This window comes from Felis catus, chromosome A2 (genome assembly GCF_018350175.1).
Source record: "Felis catus isolate Fca126 chromosome A2, F.catus_Fca126_mat1.0, whole genome shotgun sequence".
NCBI classification, from domain to species: domain Eukaryota; kingdom Metazoa; phylum Chordata; class Mammalia; order Carnivora; family Felidae; genus Felis; species Felis catus.
In genome coordinates, this window is record NC_058369.1 from 13,124,939 (window position 1) to 13,130,938 (window position 6,000).

The 6,000-nt window shown below is 54.1% G+C and overlaps 1 non-coding gene across 1 annotated transcript; it reads right to left on the reverse strand.

The window, feature by feature from the left end:
• Positions 1–387: 387 nt before the first annotated feature.
• Positions 388–494, reverse strand: LOC111559607. Its single transcript, XR_002740736.1, has one exon. It is a non-coding gene; the product is annotated as a U6 spliceosomal RNA (small nuclear RNA).
• Positions 495–6,000: the final 5,506 nt, after the last annotated feature.

Below are 6,000 nucleotides of genomic sequence, written 5' to 3' on the forward strand. Positions count from 1 at the left end.
GCCTGGAGCCTGCTTCGGAGTCTGTGTCTCCCTCTCTCTGCCCCTCTCCCACTCAGGCTCTGTCTCTGTCTCAGAAATGAATAAACATTAAGAAAAAATTTTTAAAAGAAGTTATATTCAGAAGTCTGGAATCCGTTTCGCTTGAGGACAGTCAAGATGTCAGAAGGCTCGCTTCCTTCTGGAGGATTTAGGGGAGAATCCAAGTCCTTGTTTATTCCAGCTTCTGGAGATCGCGGGCGTTCCTTGGCTCACAGCCACTTCCTGTATCACATCTCCTACTCCTTCCTCTGACCTTCTTCCATCCCTCTTGCAGGGAGCCTTGTGATTGCCTTTAGGGCCCACTTGGATAATCCAGGAGAATCTCCCACCGTCTCAAGGTCCTTAATTACGTCTACAACGTTCCTTTTGCCCTGTACGTGCATCCTTGTGCAGGGGCCGTGCTAATCTTCTCTGTATCATTCCAATTTTAGGATACGGGCTGCCACAGAGAACGCTCTTCTTACCATTTGAAATACCATTCACACTTTCTGGGCAGTAGGACGTGGGTATCTTTGGTACAGGACACTATTCAGTCCTCCACATTCCCCTGTAGCTCGCTGTAATTGCGGCTGGGTCTGTGGATGTATCATCACTTATTATGTATCAAAAATGTAGCATATCAGTCAGGATTAAGGGTGGGAAACAAATTAAGAGGTCTTTTTTTTTTTTTTAAAGTCAATTATATGCTCAGTGTGGGGCTTGAACTCATGGCCCCAAGATCAAGAGTCCCATGCTGTACTGACTGAGCCAGACAGGCGCCCTGAAAAACCAGTTGAAGTCTTAAAAAAATTTTTTTTTAATGTTTATTTATTTATTTTACATTTATTTATTTTTGAGACAGAGAGAGATAGAGCATGAACAGGGGAGGGGCAGAGAGAGAGAGGGAGACACAGAATCCGAAACAGGCTCCAGGCTCCGAGCTGCCAGCACAGAGCCCGACGCGGGGCTCGAACTCACGGACCGCGAGATCACGACCTGAGCCAAAGTCAGACGCTTAACTGACCAAGCCACCCAGGCGCCCCGATGTTTATTTATTTTTGAGAGAGGGACAGAGAGCGAGGGAGGCGGGGGGGCGGGTGGCAGGAACAGAGAGGGAGACACAGAATCCAAAACGGGCTCCAGGCTACGAGCTGGCAGCACAGAGCCCGACGCGGGGCTCGAACTCACGGACCGCGAGATCATGACCGGAGCTGAAGTCGGACGCTTAACCGACTGCGCCGCCCAGTCTTTTAACAGAAAGGGTTTAACACAGGAAACTGCAGCTGTAGCCTGAAAGCAGCCGCAGGCTGCGCCGAATGAGTAAATGGATGGGCGTGGCCATGTGCTAATAAAACTTTATTTACAGAAACAGGCAGTGGGCTGGATTTGGCGGCGGCGGGGGGCGGGGGGGGGGGTGGGGTGGGGGTGGGGGTGGGGATAGTTTGCCAACTCTTGGTGCCCAGAAGCGGGACCAGGACTGGGCCTACAGGAATGATCCTGCAGAACTTGCTCACCAGGGAAACCGAAGCGCCTGGAAATCAAGGCAGAGAGTCAGGCGGGCCTTGAAACCTCCCACGCTGGGCACACACCCTGTATCTGTGATCCAGAAATAGAATGCCGCCTTTGCCTCGGCCACAACTGCTTTCCGACGCCCTCCAAGCCTGTCACCGGACAAGGGGATGCACCTTCCAGAACAGCAGGTGTTTCCGTGCCTGGCAGCTGGCAGAGCGAAGGGGAAGCAAAAAGCAAGACAGCTCTGGGTCTCTCCTGGCCTTCCAGACTCCCCCAGGCATCTGCGTCGGTGGACCTGAGCACGCGCCCAGCTGCGGGGAAAGTCCGTGAGCGCGGCGACAGCTCGGCAGCCTCCGCCTGGAAAGGGGCTGGATCGGGGCGGGTTCTGATGTCAACCCACCACGTCCTCCTCGTTTACCGCTGTACGTTACGGCGATGGTAAGAATGATTGGGTAATTGTAGGATGCATAATCATGGAGCCTATTATATGTAATTGCAGGATTAGGAACAGAGTAATTATCACGCAGTGTAATAAATTATGTAATGAAATGGAATCGTACGTGGATCATGAATCACATAATTGGATTACACCCTCCGGGAACCTGGTTATCTTACTTACGTTCCCTGGATGGTCCCGGCAGGTTGGCAGGTGGAGTGATGAGAGGGTGTGGGTAAACAGGGTGGGATTAGGGTAGATTAAGGGGGGTTGGGGGCAGAGCAGGAGGACAGGGTGAGGTTGGGGCTGGGGCTTCAGGTGACAGGGGCGGGCGGGCTGAACCTGGGGATGGTTGCTGAAGTTTAGCCCAAGGCTAGGAGAGGTGAGAAGCAGGAGGGGAAGTCGAATAATGGATTAATTAGGTCAGAGGTTGGCAAACCATGGCCCAGGGGCCCCAATCTGCCCAGCTGCCTGTTTTTCTTCTTAGTGTTAAAAATTGAGGGACGCCTGGGTGGCTCAGTCCGTTGAGCGGCCGACTTCGGCTCAGGTCATGATCTCACGGTTCGTGAGTTCGAGCCCCGCGTCGGGCTCTGTGCTGACAGCTCGGAGCCCGGAGCCTGCTTCGGATTCTCTGTCTCGGCCCCTCCCCTGCTCACACTCTGTCTCTCTCCCTCTCTCAAAAATAAATAAACATCAAAAAAGTAAAAATAATAAAAATTGAGATGAAACTCAGCATAAACTTAGCCGGGCGAAAGCGTACAACCCCGTGGCATTTAGCACGTTCCCAATGTCGTGCAGCCATCACCACCATCTGCCTCCAGAACTTCTCTATCTTCCCAAACTGGAACTCTGTCCCCGTTAAAGACGAACCCCCCCCATCTCCCTCCCCCAGCCCCTGGCACCCCCCCCCCCATTCTACTTTCTGTCTCTACAGATTCGGCTACTCGAGGGACCTTCTGTAAGTGGGATCATATTTATTTGTCCTTTTGTGACTGGCTTGTTTCACCCAGCATAGTGTCCTCAAGGCTCATCCATGTCGTAGCCTGGGTCAGGCTTTCCTTCCTTCTTAAGGCTGAAGAATATTCCAGAACGTGGATAGACCGCGGTTTGCTCATCCATCCATCTCTTTTTTTTTTTTTTTGGGACAGAGAGAGACAGAGCATGAACGGGGGAGGGGCAGAGAGAGAGGGAGACACAGAATCGGAAACAGGCGCCAGGCTCTGAGCCATCAGCCCAGAGCCTGACGCGGGGCTCGAACTCACAGACCGCGAGATCGTGACCTGGCTGAAGTCGGACGCTTAACCGACTGCGCCACCCAGGCGCCCCCCATTCATCTCTTGATGGACATGCTGGGTTGCTTCCACGTTTTAGCTCTTGTCACCCATACTGCTGTGAACACGGGTGTACAAATATCTCTTCAAGACCCTGCTTTCAGTTCTTCGGGGAATGTTCCCAGAAGCGGAATTCCTGGCTCACCCGGGAATTGTATTTTTCAGCATTTTAGGGCCCTCCCGACCGTCTTGCACAGGGACTTGCACCGTCTTCCATTCTCACCAGCAGGGCACCCAGGTGCCAACTTCCCCACGCCCTCATCAACACTTGCTGTTTTATTTTTTTTTATGTGTGTGTGTTTTTTTTTAACGTTTTATTCATTTTTTTGAGAGAGCGCGAGCAGGGGAGGGGCAGAGAGAGAAGGAGACGCAGAATCCGCAGAATCCGAAGCAGGCTCCAGGCCCTGAGCTGTCAGCACAGAGCCTGACGCGGGGCTCGAACCCACAAACTGCCAGATCACGACCTCAGCTGAAGTCGGAGGCTTAACAGACTGAGCCACCCCGGCGCCCCAAGACTGGGTTTTTCTCAGTCAACATCACGCTAACACTTATTCCCGTCCTTGGTCGGGGGGAAAAGCCTCCTGCAGAGAGAAGGGCAGGGGTGAGCCGGCCCCTCGCCCACAGGTATGGCCTTGGCTACAAGACTCGGTCGATCCCGAGCCAGCCCCTTCGGTTCCCACAGCACAAGCAGCAACGTGAGCCCCTCCCCCCCGCCCCGCCCCCGCTCCCAAGCCTCGAGGGTGACACGATGGACCCCACGTGCTGAGGGACACGGGGCCAAGGGCTGTAGCGAGCTGCCAGCAAGCCAGCCCCCTCTGTCAGGGAGCGAGCGAGCGAGCAGTTACGCAGAAGACACGCTGTGTAGACCGTGCGCCCAGCTACGGAAACTGCCGGGTGTCAGGGGGGAGGAGAGAAGCTTTGCAGCCTGGCGCAGTCAGCAAAGACCTGCAGGGGCCCCGGTGGCCTGCGTCTTCTGACACGACGCAGACAGTTCTGGCTTGGCCATTTTCACTGCTGTCTAATACTCCCCCGTGTGAACCCCACCCCCACCCCCTCCAAGGCTGCTTCCGGCCTTCCGGCCCAAGTGCAAGGCTCCCTGAGGGCGTACTCGGAGGAGAGCCTCAGGCCTAGCTAACGCTGCTGCGGGTCCTGCTTTTAGCTTTTTCTGTTCCTGGTAGCTCAGAGCACTCAGGGAAACCCGCTCCCGGTGGCCGAGCTCAGGGCCCCTGCCCTGGCCACTCAAATGCGGAAGCCACCCCAGATCTTAAGAGCGGGATCCTCAAATTCACCCAGGAAACCCTGAGCTGGGTGAGGTTCCGTTTCTGCCCCCTGGTGGGATGGGGGCTCAAAACAGAAATTAAAAGGAGCTGCAGAAAAAGGAGTGTTTGTTCTCTGCATATGCGAGTTTATGAAATGAGATTCTTACCTGCTACGTTCGAAAAAACAACAGACAACAGACGGGGCTGTAGGTTGAAGATGAGTGTGTCCCAACTTGCTTGAGCTAAGAGCGACAGCTACCGCATGAATGTCCTCGGTTCAGATCCCGGATCTTTCCTTCTCTGCAGTATTTTTTTTTTTAAGTTAGCCCCCCCCCCTTTTTTTTAACGCATATTCATTTTTCAGAGAGAGAGCGCAAGCAGGGGAGAGGCAGAGAGAGAGAGGGAGACCCAGAATCCGAAGCAGGCTCCAGGCTCTGAGCTGTCGGGCACAGAGCCCGATGCGGGGCTCGAACCCACGAACCGCGAGCTCATGACCTGAGCCGAAGTCGGACGCTTAACCCACTGAGTCCCCCCAGGCGCCCCCTTTTCTCTGCAATATCTTGAGTTGCGTTCGTGGGTGGGAAGTGTGTTCAACAGCGTGTGTGTGTGTGTGTGTGTGTGTGTTAAGTGCTAGGCTGTTTTTGTTGTTTTTGCTGATTCGGGAGCGAAAGGAAGCCACCACACGTCTGAGGCTTTTCGTTTTTTCTATTTTTTTTAATGTCTGCTGTTAATAAAATATTTTTACAGAGACCAAAAAGTCAGAATAGTGCAAAACATCTCAACACCATGCATTCATGACCGTTCTCGTTGGGTTTTAAATGTTTGTTCCAAGTCACGTATTTACAGAGAGATGGGGGCATCTGTGCCGACGCCAGACCAACGGGATGGAATTAAAACAAACGAACGAACAAACAGCATTTTGATTTCACATTTGCAATCACATGCTAAGAGAAGGTGTGTGGAGGAATGAACCCCCCTGGACTGCGTGGCCGGGTCTGGGGGGAGGGGGGGTGGTCTCAGGGTGCCGGGGTCAGGAGTGAAGCGTGAGTCCCCCTGGCCGTGTGGCCTGGGATGCGCAGGGGACCCTCCGCCTGTGACCTGGGTCTCGAGAGAGCCACCGCGGTTAGGCAGGGGTTGGGGAAGGGGGAGGTCTTACTCGACACCGTCAACTTGATTTCTCTCTTTAAAAAAATAAAAGGCAAAGAGAAAAGCAACACGTGTCAGCGAAGACGACTTTGGTCCTTGACGATTCTTAGGAAAGGATGTTCAGGGGGCAGGCGGTGTCGCGATACGAACCCGAACCCCCAGCGAGCTCCCCTCCCTCTCCACCGGGGCAGCAGAGTGTGGGGCGACTCTGGGCTGTCCCTGCTCTGCCCCGCCCCTCAGTGTCCCCATCTGCAAAACGAACAGCACAGGGTGTGGGGGACAGAAAGGTCTCTGAGGT